The sequence below is a fragment of the Euprymna scolopes genome, chromosome 8, assembly GCF_053919585.1.
Source record: "Euprymna scolopes isolate OS-2025 chromosome 8, ASM5391958v1, whole genome shotgun sequence".
Taxonomy (NCBI): Eukaryota; Metazoa; Mollusca; class Cephalopoda; order Sepiida; family Sepiolidae; genus Euprymna; species Euprymna scolopes.
This window is the reverse complement of record NC_136489.1, coordinates 148856694-148883593: the sequence shown is the minus strand read 5'-3', so window position 1 is coordinate 148883593 and position 26900 is coordinate 148856694. Positions and strand designations below refer to the sequence as shown.

The 26900-nt window shown below is 33.4% G+C and overlaps 1 long non-coding RNA gene across 1 annotated transcript in view; it reads right to left on the bottom strand.

The window, feature by feature from the left end:
* Positions 1-8745: 8745 nt before the first annotated feature.
* Positions 8746-26900, bottom strand: part of LOC145283826 (uncharacterized) — a 365091-nt gene continuing 346936 nt past the window's right edge. Inside the window, exon 7 of the long non-coding RNA XR_013868765.1 lies at positions 8746-8912. This is a non-coding gene — a long non-coding RNA (uncharacterized LOC145283826). The remainder of the gene's footprint in view (positions 8913-26900) is intronic.

Here is a 26900-nt window from a genome sequence, read left to right as displayed (position 1 = left end):
TAATGCTAGGACCCTTCCAGACATGGCATTGATCAGTTGATCTGATGCAATAATGAAAAAAGTTCAAGCTTAGATGGCTTTCTTTTCTTATTTCGAAGGTTTTTGTCTAATATGCTCCAAACGTTTTCAACTAGGTTCATATCCGAGGACTGACTTGACCATGGAAGTTTATTAATCCCAAGGTTATGTCGCCCTAACAGTGTAAGAGGCGTCATCCATAAATAAGGAGTTAACCTTGTTTATTTTACCACTTCTGAATATTGCAAGGGGTCCTTCATGTAATATTGAAACATATTTAGCAAAATTTGTTTTTTTTTCTCACTCCATTAGGTCTAAGCGACCATCACTCCGAATTGCATCCCATGCCATAACCGAGAAGCTTCTATGGTTCAGCGCTTACTGCAGTCTTTTGAAGTTAAACTTTAGCTAAGGGAGTCCATACCGGCACCCCTCCACTGACGGGAAATAATGTAAATCGTGTCCCATCAGAGAATATGACATTAGTCCAAAATGACATTAGTTCAAAAAGTTTCTCTACCATCTCACGAGCCTAATCTTTTCTGCGCTTGATGCCCGCATTGCCCATATGTGTAATTTCCCCGCATTTCCTCCTCGTAGCTCTTTCCTAGTAGCCCAGCGTGTGAATATACCTGGCAGCTATTCTGGCACTGGCACCAACTTCTATTGCAGACCCTTTTTAACATTTCTTTTCACAAGACGCAATGTTCTTTCAGAGGGCCCGGGCCGACGTAGATGTTATTTCGTGAACTCTTTGTATTCTCTTGTTAATTGTATGATCAGTCTATTAACAGTAGAAATGGGAACTGAAACATGTTCTGCTAATTTGTGTTGACTTCAACCAACTTCATGTTGACTCAGGATTCGTCGTCGCAGAAATTTTGATACTCTGTTGTTTCATGGAAGGTTTAATATTGTTAGATGCAGTTTTTATGAGATACTCTATATTGTTTCAGCACTATTCTCATTTGTAAATATAAATCACTACATATTAATCTTAGGAAAATATTTGTATGTCTGTATATATATATATATATATATATATATAATTTCGAATCTCGCTAGATCCAGCCATTCTGATGAGTCGTAGACGACGAAACACGTGTCAGTGGATAATTATATTTTAAAAATAATATATATGCCGCTCCCCATGTGGGGGTACCAAATTGATTAAAGGGAAAATTATTCCCAACTCGCATACAACTATATTCGTGACCCGTTTGGTCATAATATCTATCAGAATCACGTGTACAATCGATAAACTGTTAAAAATATTACAAACCAATTTTTTTGCATGAGTAAAATTAATAAGATTCTATCCATATTATGTTCCCCTTTTCTGTGCGTCGGTTCAATATTTTTTCAGAAACTACCACGCCAATCGTTTACTGATTCTCGTTATCATAAGATACAGCGACCTACGAATTATAGTATTCGCCCGGTCCACAGTTCAGGATTAAAAGGGATTGATAGGCATAGTCACTAAAATTCCATATTAGCTCTAGAAGTTTTCTACTTCGTCGATCTGAATAAAATTTTGTATGGGCCTTCCTCATGATAAATTACAGCGAAGTAGCAATTATAAAATACGTTGGACGCTGAGTTAAGATTAATAAAGTAATATACAGTTTAGTATCTAATGCGCAAATAATATAAAATTAAACCACAATCAACCGTTGATTTCGTAAAAATCTTACGTCAATGCACTATAAATTCTGTCCGTGTTTTAAGTCTAGAATTTTTTATTTTCACTTAAATCAATAACCCACTTATTCTCATTCAGGTTTTAATTAGACACTGTTCAACGTATAGTGTTATCCCCTGGAGCCCGATTCAAAACAAGTCTCCCCAGAATTTTATTGTCCTCTACCTCATTCAATAACAATAACAAATGATTTTGTGTTTTCGAAACATCTGCCGGCCATTCATGTTTTGCTGTTAGTGACCATTTGTATTTACTTGAATTCGTTATGAATAAAGTTACACAGATTGCCACCACTCTTCCTACCTTGATTACTGGCTAGCGTTAATTTCACTTGATTCCTATTTTGATTCCTAACTTGATTACTGGCTAGCGTTTATTTCACTTGATTCCTATTTGATTCCTAACTTGGTTACTGGCTAGCGTTAATTTCACTTGATTCCTATTTGATTCCTAACTTGATTACTGGCTAGCGTTAATTTCACTTGATTCCTAATTTGATTCCTAACTTGATTGCTGACTAGCGTTAATTTCACTTGATTCCTATTTGATTCCTTACTTGATTACTGGCTAGCGTTAATCTCACTTGATTCCTATTTGATTCCTAACTTGATTACTGGCTAGCGTTAACTTCACTTGATTCCTAATTTGATTCCTAACTTGATTACTGGCTAGCGTTAATCTCACTTGATTCCTATTTGATTCCTAACTTGATTACTGGCTAGTGTTAACTTCACTTGCTTCCTAATTTGATTTCTTACTTGATTACTAGCTAGCGTTAACTTCACTTAATTCCTAATTTGATTCCTAACTTGATTACTGGCTAGCGTTAACTTCACTTGATTCCTAACTTGATTCCTAACTTGATTACTGGCTAGCATTAATGCTCCTTGTTCTGTCCATTTTACTTGATCCTTCATGAATAAATTGCATGGTGTCAGCTGATAATCGCGTCATGACATTTTGTTTTCTTTTTTTATGAGATTTTACGCAACTTCAGTTCTGTTGTTTCTTGCATGTGGCTATTAGTGTTTTTAGTTTATGTTGTTTCATTTACGCACTCGAAATATCCCCAAGCTTCAAACTATTAGTATCAATATTATTATCAGTAAAATATTCATATTATACGTATTATTATATTGAAGTATTGTTATTTGTTATTTATTTATTTTTATACAAGTAAAAAGAGTTTTATTTTGCTATATAGCTGATATATGTATATGTGGTGTGTATTAATGCATATACCTAAATTAAATGCAAATCCTGGCGAGAAAAAGACATCATACAATTAAAATAATTACAGAAAAAGTAAAGAGGTATTAAAGTTTGCTTAAAGCGAAAAAACGTCATAGGTGAAAGTGAAATACATAGCTCAAAAGTATGATTTCATGTTTAATTAACTTTAATTTGCGTATAATTTAAGCTATTAAAACAGAATTAATGTTAAACACATATTCGTCCCAGAAATAAGTTATTTCGATATACATTATGTATTTTAGGGTAAATTGGGCACTGTCTTGAACGAAACAAACATTGAGAGAATCACATTTAGTTACCGCTTAGTTGAAATAAAGTTTTCAACCTCGCTTGACATCGTACCAGAACCAATATTGGATACGGGAGATGCAGTACGCTGGCCATAATCCCACAACAGTTCAGACTGTAGAGAACCTCCAGACACTAGGGGACGCATACAATTTGGCGCATGAAAGATCAGAAATTTAGGTCAACACAGCAGATAAAGCTATTAGTTTAAGCACAACCTGGACTACCGCTTCCAATCACTAACACAACTGGTAATGGCCAATCGATGGAGCAAGTAAATCAGTTCTCGTATACGAAGAGCATTATAATATCACGACGAACATGCTCTAAACGGGGAAAAGAAAAGAATCAGAGCGGTCTATTTCGCCATGGCCGACTAAACTGCCGAATATTAAAAACAAGCACTGATAATAGTAAGCAAACTCATGGTGTTCCGCGTAGTAATCCTCTACACACGTCTTTACACTTTTCTATACAGTTTCTACGGTCCTTATCATCATTTCTGATGAAAACAATAACTGTTCACTCTTATTATTTGGTATGAATGTTTTGTTTTTCAAATTAATTCTAGGTATTATTTGATTTGCTATTTTCTTTCCGGCTTTTCCTCACCATTTAAAAGGTTTTTGTGCGTAGGTGGATTCAATTATAGAAAGATGCTCAGCGATAAGTCTGTGTTACGAGACGGATTTTTAGTTATTTATATACAAATTGATGCAAATTGATGGTCATTAAATATCAGAGGACATTGATGCACATTAATTTATTAGAGGATATTAATGCATGTATATTTATATACGAATTAATGAATATAGATGGGCGTTAAATATTAGAGGACATTGACGCACATATACTTATTAGAAGACATTAATGCACATAGATTTATATATGAATTAATGAACATCGATGGCTATTAAATATTAGAGAACATTTATGCACATTGATTTATCTGAAGACATTATGCGCATAGATTTAAATATTAATTAATGAACATTGATGGCCATTAAATATTAGAGAACATTTATGAATATTGATTTATTCGAGGACATTAATGCACATAGATTTATATATGAATTAATGAACATTGATGGCCATTAAAATATTAGAGAACATTTATGAACATTGATTTTTTTGAAGACATTAATGCACACAGATTTATATATGAATTAATGAACATTGATGGCTATTAAATATTAGAGTACATTTATGAACATTGATTTATTTGAAGACATTAATGCACATAGATTTAAATATGAATTAATGAAAATTGATGGCCATTAAATATTAGAGAACATTTATGAACATTGATTTATTTGAAGACATTAATGCACACAGATTTATATATGAATTAATGAACATTGATGGCCATCAAATATTAGAGAACATTTATGAACATTGATTTTTTTGAAGACATTAATGCACACAGATTTATATATGAATTAATGAACATTGATGGCTATTAAATATTAGAGTACATTTATGAACATTGATTTATTTGAAGACATTAATGCACATAGATTTAAATATGAATTAATGAAAATTGATGGCCATTAAATATTAGAGAACATTTATGAACATTGATTTATTTGAAGACATTAATGCACACATATTTATATCTGAATTAATGAACATTGATGGCCATTAAAATATTAGAGAACATTTATGCACACAGATTTATATATGAATTAATGAACATTGATGGCCATTAAATATTAGAGAACATTTATCCACATTGATTTATTTTAAGAGATTAATTCACATAGATTTATATATAAATTAATGAACATTGATGGGCATTAAATATTAGAGAACATTTATCCACATTGATTTATTTTAAGAGATTAATGCACATAGATTTAAATATGAATTAATGAACATTGATGGCCATTAAATATTAGAGAACATTTATGAACATTGATTTATTTGAAGACATTAATGCACACATATTTATATCTGAATTAATGAACATTGATGGCCATTAAAATATTAGAGAACATTTATGCACACAGATTTATATATGAATTAATGAACATTGATGGCCATTAAATATTAAAGAACATTCATGCACACAGATTTATATATGAATTAATGAACATTGATGGCCATTAAATATTAGAGAACATTTATGCACATTAATTTATTTGAAGACATTAATGCACATAGATTTATATACCAATTAATTAACATTGATGGCCATTTAATATTAGAGACCACTATTGTAACTTTATAATGTTTTCCGTTAAACGAGATTTATTTTGGCACCGTCATGTTATAAATCATGACAATAATACATGTGTGTTAGATTTTTAATATTTAGGTATATTTACATCGAGAATATTACAAACCTGATTGTGGAATAACAATAATAAAATATACAAATTTTGATTTTTTCAATGAAATAAAGAAAAAGGTGTAAACAAACATCTTGATATTTAGACAATTTTTAATCGTATAAACTGGAGGTTTGTGATTTACATAATAATTACCGTCATGGAGTATTACATTGATAATTCCAGTATCAGATCTTATTGGATGCATTATGCTCTTCGCCTATAAGAAAAATACTTAATAAATAAGATCTGTATTGTATTTCGGTATCAAATAAACATAACATGATTTATAGTTAAACAAACGATTCAAACAAAAGTACATATGAAGGGAAAAATTTACCTCTTTTAGTGCTTTTCTTCAGATAACAATACAATCCTTCCACTTTCTATAAAGACCGGCGGCGTAGGTCGCTCGAGTTTATGGACAAACTATGTACACGTCACAATAAGACTAAAGTAAAACTACTCTCTGTGTTTGTTTTTTGTTTTTATACAATATATTTTATTTCCACTAAATACCGACTTGTGTCTACAGCACTTGCAAAAGGTCAACTCTTTTCAAGAAGGTCATCTACAACAATCTTCCAAACGTTGAAAAAAAAAAACTCGAAGAATCAAATTATGTCTTGCGTCATCATTTGTTTTGTGTTTTGTATGTATCTTGGAAATATGTTTATTTCTAGAGATTCAAATAATCCCGAATTTCCGGAAGAAAAAAAGAAACAATAAAATCTTACATAGGACAACGTAAAACGGATTTTGTCTCTGTCGATTTCATTTGTGATTTATGTTCTGCTAAATCCGTCATCTGGGCTTACGATTGCGGTAAACACACTAACCTAGACGTTTTTTTTATGTAAAGATATCGATCGTAAAAAATTGGACGCTTCTCTGTTAAACACACAACCGATATAAACTTTGACACCCGCTGTTATTTCAAGGTAAAGAATATTTGTCATCATTCAAACGAAACAACATCTTATATTTTCAACTATAGAAAGAGCGTGTGAAATCAATGTTTACACTACTGAGATGTTATTCTTATAAATTTTATTATATAATAAATAAAAAATTGAAAATCGTTATAAAAAATATGAGAATATAGGAAACTGTTTGTAAATTAACAGTATACTAATTTTCAACCTCAGCTATCAGAACACGCGTTTTAGAGCAAGACAGGAGAACACAATAAATACTTGTGAGCATTTAAATTTATATTATATATATATGGCACAATCACATTGATACACTGGTTCTTGCCATATCACCGAAGTTAAGCAACGTTGAGCCTGCGCTACCAGATGGGTGACCATTTGGAAAGGCGAAGCGCTGTATGTACCGCGAGGTAAAATACCAGATTGAAAAACTGGTGCTGTCTATAATTCTCTCGAGGGTAGATGGGACGCTCTTAAGCCGTGGTAGGCACCCCATCTAGTGAGGGCGTCACGATTGATAATATCCTTGATAGCCCTAGCAAAGCATCAGGCCGTCAGCTGTCGACCAAAGTGTAGTGAGTTCAATCTCGCTACGCCCGCGATGGATGAATATTACATTGAATACACTATACAGGCTTGCGAATCTGGGATCAGAACTCAAATTTATTTACAAGCTCAGAACGGTTAACACTTGTACCTTTCGCATTCAGAAAGCCAGACATAATGAGCACGGGTTCGTCAGGCCAAGAACGAATGTATGATTTCATTCTAACTTTAATCTGACATATCTTGTCACTTTTCTCAAACAATAAAATATGTTTGTTTTACAAAAACACAACAAATTCATAACTCCAGATAGGTTACTCGCCGCTATCCGGGATCCAATTAACGCTTAACAGACAATATCAGCACAATTACCCGGCCTTACTCAGTGTTTTAGGGAGTCTTAATTAACCCAATGAGGAGCGATATCCCTCTCCTAGGCGGTCACGCTACACTAGTCGATGGTTAGTTTCGGGGTCCTGTGTTAAACCCCTCCGGATTTCTATTTCTCAGAGCACTAACGAAATCCAGATCAAGCTGGATAGGCTCTTCTTTCTCTTCGGAGCTCTATATTTCACGAGGTTCAACTAATGTTGTCTTCTTTTGTTTTCTGCCTCCCTTTTTAGGGGTAGGTTCTCCTTCGCATTCCAATTCGCCAACTTGACGTCATCGGCATGCACTCTCTTCCTTCTCTCGAGATCTGATTCCAGATCACATAAGAAAGTGGAGCCGTCTATTCCACAACCCCAGAAAAGGGGTCCAACTTTTATCCAACTTCTTCTCTTGGACCTGCTTTTTCTAGGCATTATTAGATTCCTTGCGGGTGATTAAAAATAGAGGATACACTACGTATTATGCCGTTTATTCCGATTTATTTTCTCATCTAGAGTATTCTTTGCATAATCTTTCTTTGGATGTAACTATTTTAGCACATACCGTGTTCTTTACCATACCATAACTTGAAATGGATTATTTGTGAGATGAGTCACGTTACTTTTCAGGCAACGCTTGTATAGACATACATTAATTCATTGCACATAAACATACAACTAAACGGCATTCGCGACGAATATGTATGCAAAGCGGATACGTAAAAACATACGTATAATCTCGACATAATGTACAGACACACAGAAAGCAATAGTAAGTACATCAGAAACCTATAAAGCACACACAAAACGCAGATATACAAAGGTATAGACGCGATCACTAAAAAAATAACATTAAAAAGCATACGTTAGAATGCAGAGTCACATAGACGAGCTTTTTTTCGCCATACAGTTTTGATAAAAGACAGAATTTATTCGAAACTCCAATCCTTTCATGGCTTTTATACATTTGGTGCGTAAAAGCATTTCTCAAGCCGAAATGAAAAGCAGAATACCGGAATTTGAATGAGAAAAACAACTTCTTAAAGTTTTTTCTTGAAACTCTGCAGGCGTCAGATTGTCGACATCAGTGGCTAAAAATAGCATTTGTTCACGAAAGTTAACCATATAGATTGCAATGCAATGCGAGCGAAAGTTATAAAGAAAAGAGAATGAAGTAAAAAATAAAGAAATCGACACCGGACGAAATACTGACAAATTTTATTTAAATCTACGTAAGCTTATATATATATATATATATATATATATATATATATATATATATATATATATATAAAGCTGAATGTGTGTGTGTTTGTGTGTGTGTAGTCACGAATAGGCTCCTATATGGTTGACTATTTTTTATAAACTGATTACATATAATGATAGATGATGTATCGAGACACAGGAATGGGTATGCTTGATCCTGCAGAACGGCGGTTCCTTAAAATTGTGGAGTCTACGTTCGCGCCTGGTCAACAAAGTATGAAAATAAAAAAAAAAAAAAATTAAGACAAAACGTTTACAAGTGTTTTTGATATAGATGTACATAAGAATACTTTCATAAGTATGTTTTAACTTAAATAGGGATGGTATAATAAAATTGTGGGATCTGCGTTCGCGCCTGACCTCCATAGAATGGAAATAAGCACAAACTTTAATAAAGACTTTCCATATCTATCTACGTAAGTATACTTTGATAATTATGTTTCAGTTTGAAGAAATATGATATAATAAAATTATGGGGTGTTCGTTCGCGCCTGACCTCCATAGAATGGAAATATGTCACAAAGTTTAACAAAGTTTTTTTAATATAGATCCACAGAATATTGTGATAAGTGTTTCAGTGTGAACAGGTATGGTATAATAAATTATGGGGTTTATCTATTTTATTTTTACTTTCATCATATTTTTCTTTGGTTTTGATACCCCAAATTCGAAGCTATCTCTTTACAACCCTTCCTTTTCATAACCTATAATACTTTCATAAATCAGAGTCCATTTTCTGTAGGCTGTTTTTGAACCCAGTCAACGACGGGTACTTTTACTAGTATATACATTATCAATGTCTGAGCGATAAAAATACTCAACTGTGTACCTACACACACACACACACACACACACATATATATATATGTATAGGTACACAGTTGAGTATTCATATATATATGTATAGGTACACAGTTGAATATTTTTATCGCTCAGACATTGATATTAAAAGCCTACTAAAATAAATAAAACGAACATCTGTATATACTCAGTTGCAAATATGCGAGGGAGTACAAGACTATTAATTAATTTTAAAATTCATTAAAAAACGAGTGGTAATTAATTACTTACTCATTTTTATGGTTTTTATTAGATGATTGATTTCATTTGTTTATCACGCTGGATTTTATTCATGTATGCTTTTTAAATTCTGCATAATTGCGTAGAATTTAAGATGAAAACCTTCCAGCACACGAGAGTTTATATATATATATATATATATATATATATATATATATATATATATATATAACATTTTTGAAGAACACTGTACGTAGTGTCATAATGAATTGCTGAGGGTGTAGTTTTTTTTTTCTATAGTTTAAACATAAACTATTAAAAATAAACTTTCGAAAAGAACACCAAAATACACTTCTAAAGTAGGGATAAATAATGGAAGGGCACAAAATAACCCTATCGAGATGTCTTTCAGACAACCCTATTCAAGATTAACCTTGACAACGGGGGAGAAAACATCGTTTAAAAACATGGTCAAAAGAGCATAAATTAATAGCGAGGGTACAAAAAGAAAGGATATTGTATAGGGAATAGGAGAGAAAAAAAAACAGAAACAATCTCAGTGAATACGCATGGGTTCTAAATTATGGGTATACTCTCTCTTTGCTTACACAAAGATGATTGGCGCAAATTAATGGATGCAGCTTCGAGCATTTTAAAGTGAATTCTCGAGTGCACTCTGTGTAAAACCGAGAAAGTTTCATCCGTGTATCCGTTAGTCCAAATTTGGCACTGTAATAAATGTTCGCCAATTGCCGACTTATGAGCTGGTAGACCTGTAGCAAAAATTTGATTTTGTTTTTAGCCGGGAAAACTGCTACTAAAGGATCCAAATTAAAAACCCTGTCAGAATGGGATAGCGGAGTAGTTTGATCACTGACATGGATTTTTCAACAATATTTGATGCATGAGCTAATGATGGTTTGTCGAGGTATTGGATCCGGACTCATATCTTTATTGTTTTAGCTCGTTAGAGAGAGAAAAACTTAGCATAAAATGTGGCACGATCTTCTATGTATTTGTTTTAATTCATAGTAAAAAAAAAAAAAAATTATTACATTTTCACCCCAAACACGGCACATTGCCACTTTGGTGTTGGGAGGCTACTATCTGGGGCAGCAACTAATGCGGCACTATGTTGGGATTTGGGCAGCAAGATGTCGGTTCACGTTACACTTGAACTTCTGCATGTCAGTACAGTAAGGGAAGCAGGGACGTGGAATGGAATTCCAGAGTCTAGCGGATCTGGGGAAAAAAACTACTGGATTAGAAAGATATTTTACATCTAGGGACGTCTACTGTGTGGGGATGGGATTTAGCTGCCTGTCGGGTTTGTCGCGGGTGTCTAAGTCGTGGGGGCACAAGTGTCTACAGTTCGTCAGAGCATTCACCATTAAAATATTTGTAGAACAGGCAGAGGGATACAACGTTTCGTCGAGGGACAGAAGCTGAAGCTTAGATGCCAGTTCAGGGCCTATCAGATTGGCGATTCTCTTTTGAACCTTGTCTATGAACGAGAGACTAGCAGCAGATGCACCAGCCCAAATGTGACAACAATACTCCATACATGAGCGAATGGTGGACTTATGGAGGTACAGGATACTTTCAGGTATCAGTAGTTTTCTAGCACGGTAGAGAGAGCCTACCTTTTTCATAGCGGCCCTGGCAATGTTTTCAATATAATTGTTCCAACTCATGTTTCCTGTGAACGTTAGGCCAAGCAGTTTGAAAGATGTACTCTCAGACAGGGAGTCACTGGCCATTGCTATTGGTTGCAGAGAAGGTTTCTTGTAATTATTGAAGGAAACCAGTTTAGTCTTGGCAGCATTGAATGTTACCATCCATTTATGTCCCCACTCCACTACAGATTGGAGGTCATCCTCTAGTGTTTTTGCCATTTCTTTAGTTATGTGTTCAGTTGTTTTCCTGTCATGCCTGTAATAGAGTGTGGTGTCATCAGCATATATACCCATCTCAGAGGCAGTTTTGTCGGGAAGGTCATTAATAAATATTAGGAACAATAGAGGCCCAAAGATAGACCCCCTGAGGACCCCCCCCGATTTTATATCACACTGTTTAAATGTACAACCGTCGAGGACAGCCTGGATCTTTCTCTTATCTAAGAATGATTTAATTATGTTAAGTATTCTACCAGTGATACCGTATGATTTAATTTTCCTGAGGAGACCCTGTCAAAAGCCTTGGATATATCTAGAGCTACCGTTTTGCCCTCACTCGCTTTGTCCAGTAATGGTATATACGTTCAGAGATTACAGTGAGAATGTCTGCTGTAGAACGGGCTTGTCTAAATCCATATTGTTTGTCAGTCAGAAGTTCAGCATCTGTAAGGTGCCGGACTAGAGCATGGTTAATTATGGTCTCAAATATTTTGGCGAAAAGTGGGAGGAGGCTAATGGGGCGATAATTTGATGGGTCAGTTCTTTCGCCAAAATTCTTGAATACTGGTACCACAGAAGCAGTTTTCCAAAAGCCCGGAAAGCATGATTCATTAAGGCATTTGTTGTAGAGTTTGGAGAGAACTGGGGCTACTTCGGCTGAGCACATTTTTAATAGCACAGCTGGGATGAGATCAGGTCCACATGCTTTTGAAGTGTCAAGGTTTTTATGATAGCGTGTACCTGAGCAGGGGTGATTTTCAGATCGTCTAGTGTTGCGTCTGTCCGCAAAGGAAAATCAGGCAGGGGTTTGTACCGCTTAATGTAGGTTAGATAGTCGACTAAACTTCTTTCCATGCACAAATCAACATTCATGGATTAAAATACGTTTAAACAATTGATCTATCTTTGTATTTCTACGGGTGTGTATAAAAACACATCAAAGTGTTCCATTTTAGGTTTTACTCTCAAACTCTCTTAAAATTTTATAACTTTTATTCACCTAAAATGTATGATAAGATGCTTGTTTACATTATATTTAAATTCAATAAGACAATTGTTTCGAATGACGAAACTATGAGAATAGTACACTCTTTTGCCGATTGGTCTAGTGAATCGAGTGTATTTATGTTGATATACTACAGACGCGGGACGTTGGTTTGAATTTGTTTCGTTTAAGTACATGTAAAAAAAAAGCACTCCGATGCAACATTGCAGCGATTAGACCGTGGTTTGTTCTTTGTAGATAGTTTGAAATCTAGGAGTTTAGAGACTATTTAGAACCCTGTCAGAATGGGATAGAGGAGTGGTTTGATCACTGACACAGATTTTTCAACAATATTTGATGCATGAACTAATGATGGTTTGTCGAGGTATTGGATCCGGACTCATATCTTTATTGTTTTAGCTCGTTAGAGAGAGAAAACTTTGCATAAAACGTGGCATGATCTTCTATGTATTTGTTTTAAGTCATAGTACCGGTTAATGTAGGTTACAGCAGACTAAAATTTAAACGGCGTCATTGCTTATTTTCCGAGTCCAAACTCACACGGTTGTTCCACCTGCAATGGATAATATACCTTAATTGGAAGATTAAAACGTCAGTTGTATTTTTCTTTCTTTTTTTAAATAAAGAATAATTCTCATTAATATTTGAATTTCGTATCATAATTTATAAATAATTACTTTACCTCTTTTTTACAATGCATAATGACGTGTAAAATAAAATAAAAAATTATTCTTAAGGCACAAAAGTATAATGATAAAAAAGTATAAGACAAGGAAAGTAATTCTTTACTTCTTTTGGCAAAGTTGCCTCTCTTTTTATGCATAGTCCTAATCTTTAAATTCTCGTGATTTCTCGCGAGATCAACGACCGGAAGTAGACAGTGGAGGAAAAACACAGTGAGTTTCAAAGTAAAGAAATAACATCATTCCTGTTGTTCCTGTTATCATTATTGGACTTCTAACCTTTCATGTGTATGTTTGAATTGCCATTAAGTGTGTGTGTGTGTGTGTTAGTGTGTGTGTGTATCCATAATAAACGTATATCGTTATGTAACAGCGAATGATTTTCTTATTTGTTCATAATTATTCCATTCTTTCATGTTCTGCAAACATACCCACGTGAAGGCCTGGACATCCTGCAGTAAGATATTATATGTTATATTGATCCTAACGCATCCCACGTATAAAAGATAGTATACCTCATTTGGAAGAATAAAATGTCAGTTGTATTTTTCTATTTTTTAATATATATAAATGCTCATTAACATTTGAATCCCATCTCATAATTTATAAATAATAACTTCGCCTTTTTTAATGAAATGTAAAATTTAAAAAAAAACGCATATATGTACAATTCTAATAGTGTAATTGTTTAAATTAATTTTCAGTATTTTAATATCTAATTTTTTGGAACAATTTAACGACCTGAGAGAAAATTAGAAGAATGCGGGCAATCGTACGAACAAACTATAATATTAGATTCACTGAACCGTGTTATAAAAACCATATCTTCTGTTTCAATTTTGTTTATATTGTTACATTTCTGACAAAAAAGATACACTTATATTGCACATTGCGTTAAGATATTAAAGAGCTCAAGGTATATAATTGTCTCCTAAACCAATACTTCTGAATTACATTATTTCCCTAAATAATGTTTCTTACGTATCAATATTTTCCTACAAAAAAAGTCAACGAAAGAATTTAAAAGCGATCGAAGTAAGGTAAATATTGAGACGCGCATGCACACCACAACCAAAATAATGATATTAGTCATAAGTGTTTCTATGTACAATATCAAAACGGCCTACAAACGCCAGATGAAATCTACTCAGAATCCCCGAGAGAAATCAAATCGTTTTCGTCACAGTGGTCGTTAAAATAAACATTGCACTCGCTTTGATCGACTAAGTGCACTAGCATTAACATTTGAGTTAAACAGATGGATACCCTATGGTAACGGAGGGAGACGGGTCTGTTTATAGTGTGTGTCAATGTTCACTTGTACGGCGCATCAGCACTTTTAAAGGGTTTATAAAAACAAATAAGAACGTTCCTTTTATATACTTGTTTGTACCTCATAGCCGTGTCCTTGAGTGGTTTGTGTCCTTGAGTGGTTTGTGTCCTTGAGTGGTTTGTGTCCTTGAGTGGTTTGTGTCCCGACGCTTGGCGCACAGAAACAAAAGCTCTCTTATGCATGGCAACAAAATCAAGTCTCATTTATCTGGACAATTTGATATTTATTCAATTTCCACGATCGAAGTCGTGTTCCTGGTTCTCTGCGTCATCCCCCAAGAAAGATGGTTGAAAGTTTTCTATTGGTTTACCTGTCATCCACTTTATGACGTCTCTCCCATGAAAAGTCTCGCATCTTCTAGGAATCAGAGACAATGACTTCCGATTTCTTCCTTGACTAACTGACAAGCAACGTATGTGCGTCGTCTATTTATTTTAAGTTTTATGTGTAGGGGAGTAAACTTCCGTTTTCACTAAAATGCACTGACCCACTTCATGATTCCTGCTAGCATGCAGGTGCATCGCGTCGTCAATGGAAGTCATTAAGTTTGAAGCCTGTCAGTTTCGTCCTCTCTGCACTTAACTTGAACACAAGCACAGTACAGACTCCTGTGTGTCATGAGTAAATTGCTGGAATCCATATTAGATAGAGAAATAGTCAACCACCTCAGCAGGAATAACCTTCTTAGTGACACGTAATATGGTTTCCGTTCTGCAAAATCTACCGCAGATGTGCTAACGGTTATATCTCATAGGATTAGTGGATCTCTTGACAAAGGCTTCCTTTCGAGGGCAATTGCTCTTGACATATCAAAGGCCTTCGACAAGGTATGGCATAAAGGCCTACTTTAGAAGATCTCCAGCTACGGTATAATTGGAAATATTCTCTCTATCATTAAATCATTTCTCTCTAATAGGCTCATAAGAGTAGTGGTCGATGGACTAAAATCAGAGGCCTGCAGTATTAATGCTGGAGTCCCTCAAGGGTCCATCCTGGGCCCAACTCTCTTCCTGATCTACATCAATGACCTCCCTAAACACATACTTAAATCATTCGTTGACATCTATGCTGATGGCACGACCATCTACAGCAACACATCAAAGGCTGTAAATGACAAAGCTCTCTCTGATTCTCTCTCCTCTGATCTCGAACGAGTGGTTCAGTGGGGGAAGGCGTGGCTGGTTACCTTTAATGCATCTAAAACCAAACTCCTATCTTTACATCATCAACGCTCTCATCCCCATCTGACATCAATTGAAATAGATGGCTCTCGTCTAGGAGAAGCCCCATGTTTTAACAAGCTTCTGGGCTTGACCTTCACTCCTGATCTGAAATGGATCACGTACATCAAGTCTGTTGCCAAGGTCGCTGGAAAGATGGTGGGATCATTCTACCGCTCCAGCAGATATCTCACTACTGATGCAATTCTCTATCTATATAAAAGCCAAGTACGCCCAAGAATGGAGTACTGCTGCCATATTTGGGCAGGAGCTGCTAAAATAGCCTATCCTGCCTTGACAGAGTACAAAATAGACTTCGTGGCTTAGTGGAGGATGCCCTTTTCTCTTCCCTGCAACCTCTCTCCCACAGAAGAGACGTTGCAAGCCTATCCTTGTTTTATCGTTATTTCCATGGCAGGTGCTCGCCTGAACTCCAATCTCTGGTCCCCCCTTGCCACTCTTTTACAAAAAACACCCGTCTAGCTGAATCCACTGTCAAAAACTTTCTCCACTCTTAATCTATGCCTAAATCAAAACGTAGATTCCATGAACAAAGCTTCTTTCTTAGAACTGCACGCCTGTGGAACTCTGTTCCGTCTGCCTGCTTCCCTCCTGACTACAACTTGGATGTCTTCAATCCAACGTAAACAAATTCCTAATGAACCGCCTCCTTAAGTAGACACTTTAAATATCCACATTAACGTACTGTACTTACAATAACCCTTATCCCTGAATGGCTTCCGGATCTTGATAAATGGTGACCACCCTGTAAAAAAAAAGAAGTTGGTTCAAGATTGTACCAAGTAAACTGCGTTATTGAAACACAACTCTATGAACTATATTGTGCATTGTCAAGACCATGTGATAATACATGACATAGTGTAATTTTGTACCTGAAATAAATGACCCGAATAATAAATATATGTCATATTGAAGTATATCAATATTCTTAAAGGAATTTTTGGGGTTAGATTCTGGTAATAATAATACAAGGAGAATCAAGCATGCAACTTTTGACCACAAGTGAGGGCAGGCCATTTCTACTAAACAAAAATTATGTAAAAGGTGTTCAGATTGGGAGTGTCTTATTAGTGCTCAGTAACTGCATGATTATTAATTATATAGATTATAAGCCATCACTTACAATTGATGATGAATATCCATAAACTCGAATGTAAGGACGAGAAAAATATAAAAGACCATAATGCACAATAATAACTTTATTGACACTAGATTAGTCACGTTTTACGTATTTCAAGAACTACGAGCCTCTTTATTCATTTTTAATTAGTTAATAAAGTTAATGAAATGACATAATTTAATTTAAAAGAATGTTCATTTTTTTTTTAAATTTAATAATTTAAGAATAAAATAATGTTTGGTGTACCAATTTCGATAATCTTTACAGAATTTGTCATGCATTTTATATGTACAATTTAAAAAAAAGTTTTAGTTCTGTATTTGGTAATACATTATGTTAGTATGAGACACTATTAATACTCTAACACTATAAATAATATTACCAGATAATTTTAAAATACTGCATATTAGAAGTGGAGAAGATTTTGGCAATGAAATGTGTGCATGTTTATTTAACACTAAACATTTTAAAACAGATGCCCTATCACTGAACTGTAGCATCGAATTTAATTTTTGAAGAAGAATACTATATTTCTTAAAAAAATTGTTTCCATATTTTTAATGTGAAAATTTTTCAATAATATATATATTTGTTCATTGGTTGGGCAAATCTGTCTTGTCAAATAACTGACTATATACAAAAGATATATTTTTACTATTATTATGGATCTTAATTTCCAGATCTGTTACTTAGCAAAAAAAAAAATTACATGTAATTTCATCCAGAAATTATTTACGATTTTTAACAAGTTTTCTAAAGTTATATTTTATATTAAGGTTTGATATAGGTAGAATTTAATACTTTTTCATTAAGAAAAAACATAGATTATATCAATACAGTTAAAAATATAACGGTAAGAAATTCGCTTTTTCATGTATTAAATAGTTCGCGATGAACTGACCAGACATTACAAAGTAAAACTACTTGCATAAGTAATATTGTTTAAAATAGGTCACATATTTTCAATACATTAACTGTAATCCATTGTGTATAACTTGATCAGTTTCCTTTCTTACTTCTTATTTTGTTTACTATTGTTTTTAATAATAAGAAATTAATATAAGCTCTTCATCACTCAAATCTCATAAACTCCCTATCGGTGGACATTTTTATTAAATTCTGTTGCAAAACATTTTCATTAAAATTCACTTTATCTGACAAAGGAAGCATTTATTATTAAACTTTATAGACACCACATGGATTTTCAGTTTTATTCACACTGAGAAAGTCTTTGAAAAATAAAGACGAAAACACGATGTGCATAAAAATAAAATTCGCTTTTTTCTTTCTGATTTCCGTTGGATATAAACTTATATCAGGCAATATTGATGTTTAATTTTATTGTATTGTCAGATTAGTTTTGTATCTAGTTTCCGTAAATGATTGCGGCTCCTTCAAAGGAGGAACTGACAATGTCGTTACCTTTTAGCCGCGTTATAAGCCGACAGATGTACGTTACTCAACACAAATGTATTTTTCAATGTGGAAAAAAACTAAGATAATATTTTAACCTCGGTATTAATTTTTTGTGTCGTGTTCGGATATTGAAAACATTTTAATTATTGGCAGTACTGCGTTCCGTAGTTTTGATTTTGTCTCACGTTCACCTTATTAAGATATAACATGTTTACGTAAAATGAAAACATGTTATATATTTATTATTTTAATATAAGGCGTATCAGGGAACATAAATGAATGAAATGTATTTCGAAAAGCTTATCAAAATAAACTACAAGACAAGGTTTGAATTTACGGTTAACATGTTCTTAAATAGTAACTTGAAAATATTAATTCGTGTGTGAAAGAGAAAACTTTATGAGACAGTAAAGGAACATACTAACTCCATGTTATATGCCAATTTCTTTGTATATCTTCATAGAATAGTGTTCATTTTTAAATTGTATAGCATAGTCTTTCGATGACATGCGTAGAGGACGTTCTACGGCTATTTAAGAGAATCTAGACATGGATGTGTCAATATTCATTGTAATTATTTCTATTTACATGTAAATATGAACTGGTGCTACATCAATTTCTGTGTACTGTAAGCTTTCGGGAAGTTTGTACAGAATTAAATATTGGAAGATGTAATGTTTCATTTCAGAAATGTTTTCAGTTACCGTTCGGGAATTATAACCCGTTATTCTCGAAAAGGCCTTACACAGTCAATCATGTTTTCAGAGAACATAATTAAAACTGACAGGGCGGCGTTCATTTGCCTATAAAATACATAATTGGAAAACAATAATACAAGAAATAAGCAACAGAAACAATGAAGGTCTTTTCTTAAAAGTGAATTGAAGTCGTGTTACCAATGGATAGTTTTTATTATGAAGTATACTTACACCTCTACTAAATATGATAGTTTTGGGAAATTTACGTTAGTAAGAAATAATTTACTAAAACCGAGTGATTATTTTTAGCAACATACGTAAGGTAATTAGTGACAGTGTTTCAATATTAAAATTACGTATGACACACCCGTTTATAGTTCCATAATGTTTCATTTTAATGGGGAAATTAACTTCATTTTCGTACATGTGTAGATCATAATACACATAACCTTTAAACAGGTATATGCATGATCTTTATGTAGTCTGACAAGATATAGCATCGAACGTTTTACATCCATGTTTATTATATATATATATATATATATATATATTATATTCAAAAGCGGATTATTCCGCTTTGGAATATAAGCGTTCTTTCCTGAATAGGTCTCTAGTTACTAAATGCTAAAAGACGAAAACATGCTCATGACCGTGTAGCAACAAATTACTGCGTATGTAAAGACAAATTGAATATATATATATATATTTATATTTGTAAAGACAAATTGAATATATATATATATATATATATATATATATATATTATAAGCTCTATTTTCTTTTCGGTTTTATTGAGCTTTTACGTCTGGCTGAGTTTATTTTACTTATAAATATTAACTCTTTAATATTTATAATATATTTTAAGTTTACCATTTTGATTACCTTGGTAAATTTATTGTAATTTTTATTATATATATATATATATATATATATATATATATATATAATAAAAATTACAATAAGTTTATATATATATATATATATAATAAAAATTACAATAAGTTTATATATATATATATATTTTCAATTTGTACGTAAGCACATAAACGATAAAAACTAAACAGTAGATTGTCTATTGCATCATAGTGTAATGAGTTAGTGCGATGGACTGAAATTCATAAGGTCCGGAGTTCGAATCCTAACAACAGTCAAGCTAAGCTTAAGAGAAGTAGGACTCCGAAACACGCGTGTCCGTAGGTTACTGTTTTTAAAAATAACAAATAAAAAATACGTCCAAATAAAAAATGGGCGATATTCTAAGAAACACATTGGAACTCCGAGGCGGAGACGATAACCTTAATATCGTTTAAAAAATCAACAACAAAAACTACGTAAACAGATGAACGATAAAAAACTAAACAGTAAATTGTCTATGGCATCATATCGTAATAGGTTAGGGCGCTGGACTGAAATATCCGGCGTTCGAATCCTAACAACAGTCAAGCTACCCTGAAGAGGAGTAGGACTCTGAAACATGCGTGTCCGTAGATTACTGTTTTTAAAAATAATATATATATATATATATATATATATATATATATATATATATATATATATATATATGTGGGTCTGGCATACTCGGACTGACACACAGGTCCCCGTAATATCACCGAAGTTAGGCAACGTTGAGCCTGGTCAATATTAAATAGGAAACCATTGGGGAATACCAGACGCTGTAATATGTTTTCTACCTACGTCAGTATTGTTTTCCGGTCGTATTGGACTCTCCATGACACTGAAATGGTGCAGCGTCGACTCAGGAAATGAGAGGTTTGGGATTGGACAAGTCTTGCTTCACGATTACACGCGCAAACAGCCTCACAAGGGGTACCATTTGTTTTCCGAGACGGAAGGGAAGCTATATATATATATATATATATATATATATATATATATATATATATATATATATATATATGCAGGAGTACCTCAGGGGTCTATCCTTGGACCTCTATTATTCTTGATATTCATAAACGACCTCCCTGATAAAATTGTTTCGGAGATGGGTATATTTGCCGATGACACCACTCTCTATAACAGATATGAGGGGAGAACAAATGAACACATATCCAAGGAAATGGCAGAAACACTAGAGGATGACCAATCCGTAGTGGAATGGGGACAAAAATGGTTGGTCTCATTCAATGCTGCTAAGACTAAGCTTGTTTCCTTCAATAACTACAAGAAACCTTCTCTACCACCAATAGCAATGGCCAAGAACACATTACCTGAAAGTACTTCTTTTAAACTCCTCTGCCTAACGTTTACAGGGAATGTGAACTGGAATTGATACATTGAGAGCATTGCCAAGGCTGCTGCAAGGAAGGTTGGCTCCCTCTACCGTGCCAGAAAACTACTTACGCCTGACAGTATCCTATACCTCTATAAGGCAACCATTCGCCCATGTATGGGGTACTGTTGTCACATCTGGGCTGGTGCATCTGCTTCTTGTCTCTCGCTCCTGGACAGGGTTCAAAAGAGAGTCGCCAACCTGATAGGTCCTGAAATGTCATCTAGGCTTCAGCCTCTGTCCCATCGACGAGATGTTGCATCCCTCTGCCTGTTCTACAAATACTTTAATGGTGAATTCTCTGACGAACTGCAAACACTTGTACCTCCCCGACGTAACTACCCCGACAAACCCGACAAGCTACTAAGTCTCATCCCTTTACAGTAGAGATCCCTAGGTGCAAGAAAGCCTTTTACTCCAATAGTTTCTTCCCCAGAACTGCGGGTCTTTGGAACTTCTTTCCGGGATTCTGCTTTCCCAACTGCAATGATATGCAGAAGTTCAAGTGTAATGTTAACAAACATCTTTCTACTCATCTCCCTTCATAATGACCCCGCTAATTAAGTCCCTCATAGTAGCCCCCTGCTTCAAAGTGGCACTATGCCTTGTTTGGGGTGAAAATTGAATTTAAAAAAAAAAAAATGTATGTATGTGTGTGTGTGTATGTGTGTGTGTGTGTGAAATCTCGTGCATAAAAATGTGAGAGGAAGAATGCGAACACAGAAATAGATGGTAGGAAATGGCAAAATGGAATCATAAAGCGTGACATCGACTTCATTTTGACAGCCGGTTCATACTTTAGCTGACAAGTCACGCACAAAAATTTTTTTTTTATCAATCATACATACGAACAAAGGTTGTTCTTAGAATTTTTCATATGCTTTTGTTTATTTCTCTAAAACACAATTACCTTTTTCCTTAAACCTTCCTTGCTTCATTCAGTCTGTGTTTTATATACAGGCGAATCATGCCAGAAGTCGAGTTGCTAGCACATACAAAGGCCCGAAAATCTTATAACGTCTACTCACTAGAATTAGTTTCTTTGAAGTAAATATTGTCGATTCTATTTATTCAGTGAAATTCCTGTTAAGGTGAAGCGAAACGAACGAAACATATTTGGCTTATTGTCTACGAGAATATAGAATGCCGTTATTTCTTAGTGTTCTCGCTTTGTAACGAACAGGCAGAGATCTCTGCTTAGAAATAAACACAGCGAATATAATGTTACGTTAAATTAGATGTATATGGTATGGACGTAATATCTAGAACAGGTAAATATTCTTATTTATTATCAACTTTCAAAAGATGAAAAATAAGATAGAATACATGCAATGATACCCAGGTGTTCCAACAGTTTCTACGCTTTTGAAACTCGATCATCCGATCAATGTGTAATGAAATACTTCAACAGGAAACTGAAATCTTGCGCGCCCGCAACTTTCAGCGGCATTAAAGTTGCAGTCCTTCCACCTTTATCGTTGAACCTCTATTCGTTATGAAACATTTAATGGTTGTTTAATGCAGCACATTAGCTTCACAACAATTATTAGAACTCCATTAACAAATAGACAGCATACATACATTAATATAATGTGATACATATGCGTATATTAATATATACATCCACGTTTCAAACACATTAACGTGTCATTATGTAATTTAGGACACAGCTACGAGGCATATTCGTCGCATCTTAGTTTTACGGCTTTGCAACCCGTTAAGACTACTTATTTGATTTAATGCATACACAGCAATTACTGCCTTTCATAGTTGTCGTCTCACGACACTTTGGCCAACTAATCCTTTAGCCGGCTTTGGGTGGGATTGAAACCGCTATCTTCAGACAATGCTTACCCGCAACCGTAGATATTCCGCATCTCTATCTACTGCTCCTCGAGATACCAGAAGATGTGGATAATAGTCCACAAATTTATATATATATATATATATATAGCCAGTAGAGTTTAGTTTCCTAGAAGTACATCCAATGAAACAACACGTGTCTACCAAAATAGTGCTCAATGAGTGAACAGAGCATGTATATTAATTTTATTTATACAAACATTAATGGCTACATATGTGCATACATGTTTCTGTAATCACCCACGTTGGGGGATTACGTCTTCAGGCCAAGAACCACCTTCAAAAGTGACATTTCCACCAAATACATTTTTCTACTTCGTTTATCAAGTTAAAAATACAACCTGGGTGGGAGTCAAAAAAAACAAAAAACGGTAAAAGGATGAGTGAGGTCTCTGAAGATGATAAACATCTTTTTTCTCTTCCCCTTCCCCCATCTAACCTAACTTTTGGCTTTTTATGACATAGGGTACTTGAGAGTTTAGTTCTCTTGTCTTAGAGTCTGTAAGTTAATAACCTTAGCTATGGTCAACCAAGTACTGACCGGTGCCTTTTAATCTACCTCCACCCACACATACACACAACACACACACATAACACATCCATACACAGACACTGCTAACACACACACACACACATTAATCAATATATTCAAAAGCGAATCCATGCTGAACACTCTTTGTTTTATTTACTGAAACTAGACAATGATTCTGAAACTACATAGAGGATAAAGTAAAAGTTACATTAAGGTAAATAAAAAATATAAATGAATAAAAATAAAATACATAAATAAATAAATAAATAAATAAAAATAAATAAAAAAATATAAAATATAATAAAAAATAAAAAATAAAAAAATAAAAAATAAAAAAATAATAAAAAAATAAAAAAATAAAAAATAAAAAAAATAAATTAAGAATAAAGTAAAATTAAATTAAAACAAATAAACCAACAAAATGTGAATAAATATAAACCCGAAAGTTTTCTAAACCCCACATGTACCTATATGCGTGTATCAATACACTTATAAATGTCTAACATTTATCTACACCCGCGCATATATACACACACACATTACAGACATACAGAGACAAATAATAGTATTTTTCTTTACTTATGCAGCGTGGTAACATCTTCGTATATGCAATATTATGGTACCCGACTACAGACGGGTGTACATATATATACATATATATATACATATATATATATATATACATACATATACACACATATACACAAACACACACATACATACATAAATACATACACATACATATATATATATATACACATACATACATATAAACACACGCACACAACAGACATACATATACATATCAACACATACATACATATATAACATATATATAAACAACATTCGGACATCCATACATTTTTTGTAATCTATATTGTTACAACAATTCTATACGAGGCCGCCTATTCTAATAGTTCAGAAATATACGTGTGTATACATACATCTACATACAATAGACACAGAGACACATCCACATACAAACATACACACCGATACATAGATACAGATATACATATATATAAACATACAAACATACATGCATACGTAAAATACACCCATATATCCAAAGTCACACAAATATAGACATATATATATATATACATGCAAACATGTACCGTGCCACCAAATGATACATCTAAAGTAGAAACAGACATGAATACACCTACTGTATAAATTCACTTTTTCTATCAAATTCCACATCTCTAGTTATGTTTCATGGCCCCTTCCGCTTGTTACACTTTCTTAAGTTGTAGGTTTTTACCGTAAAAATTGACACTACGTAAAAATTTATATTGAATTCAGTATGAAGTTCATAGGGTTATCCTCATATTTAACAAAGATTCTTTCGATGGTAAGGCAGATATACATAAGATGTATCACGACACAATAATAATATATAATAACATATGACAGAAATCAGAGTATTCAGGTTATATAAACCTAGTATATAAGCTTATATATTGTAGTACTTACCTTCATCTTTGCTTATTCACTCTAATACCCTTATTCCTTTCTCTTCCATTTACCCTTCATTCCTTACTTTCTTTCATCTATTTATTTCTTCTATTTTTTTTTTTTTTTTTTTTTTATATTAATAAATTATTTTTCCTACCCGGGTCTATAAAGATCATATATCCATACATGCACACACCCAAAAATATCCATATGCATACATTATTACGGGCTTCACTCAAAACGATCTATTACTCATTTAGTTCAAATATACCTTTATACAGGTGCTTATTTCGGCTAGTAATAACATAACTGCTCGATGAAGTAGAACATTAAGTGACTTACGTAACCCATATGGGTATGATTATAGTTGCGACCTCACTTATCCTCTTTTTTTGGGGGGGTTATTTGATGGGGGTTAGTTGTACTTATAGCAGTTCCATTATCCCAATTTAGAGTTCCTTAAGTGCATGTATTCTGAAATGTTTGCAGGATATAGCAGTTTCTTGTTTAATATTCAATAATTTTTCTCGGTCTTTAAACCTAGTTATCTTGAGAAGTGAATTTATACAGTAGGTGTATTCATGTCTGTTTCTACTTTAGATGTATCATTTGGTGGCACGGTACATGTTTGCATGTATATATATATATGTCTATATTTGTGTGACTTTGGATATATGGGTGTATTTTACGTATGCATGTATGTTTGTATGTTTATATATATATATGTATATCTGTATCTATGTATCGGTGTGTATGTTTGTATGTGGATGTGTCTCTGTGTCTATTGTATGTAGATGTATGTATACACACGTATATTTCTGAACTATTAGAATAGGCGGCCTCGTATAGAATTGTTGTAACAATATAGATTACAAAAATGTATGGATGTCCGAATGTTGTTTATATATATGTTATATATGTATGTATGTGTTGATATGTATATGTATGTCTGTTGTGTGCGTGTGTTTATATGTATGTATGTGTATATATATATATATGTATGTATATGTATTTATGTATGTATGTGTGTGTTTGTGTATATGTGTGTATATGTATGTATATGTATATATATATATATATGTATATATATATATGTATATATATGTACACCCGTCTGTAGTCGGGTACCATAATATTGCATATACGAAGATGTTACCACGCTGCATAAGTAAAGAAAAATACTATTATTTGTCTCTGTATGTCTGTAATGTGTGTGTGTATATATGCGCGGGTGTAGATAAATGTTAGACATTTATAAGTGTATTGATACACGCATATAGGTACATGTGGGGTTTAGAAAACTTTCGGGTTTATATTTATTCACATTTTGTTGGTTTATTTGTTTTAATTTAATTTTACTTTATTCTTAATTTATTTTTTTATTTTTTATTTTTTTATTTTTTTATTATTTTTTTATTTTTTATTTTTTTATTTTTTATTTTTTATTATATTTTATATTTTTTTATTTATTTTTATTTATTTATTTATTTATTTATGTATTTTATTTTTATTCATTTATATTTTTTATTTACCTTAATGTAACTTTTACTTTATCCTCTATGTAGTTTCAGAACCATTGTCTAGTTTCAGTAAATAAAACAAAGAGTGTTCAGCATGGATTCGCTTTTGAATATA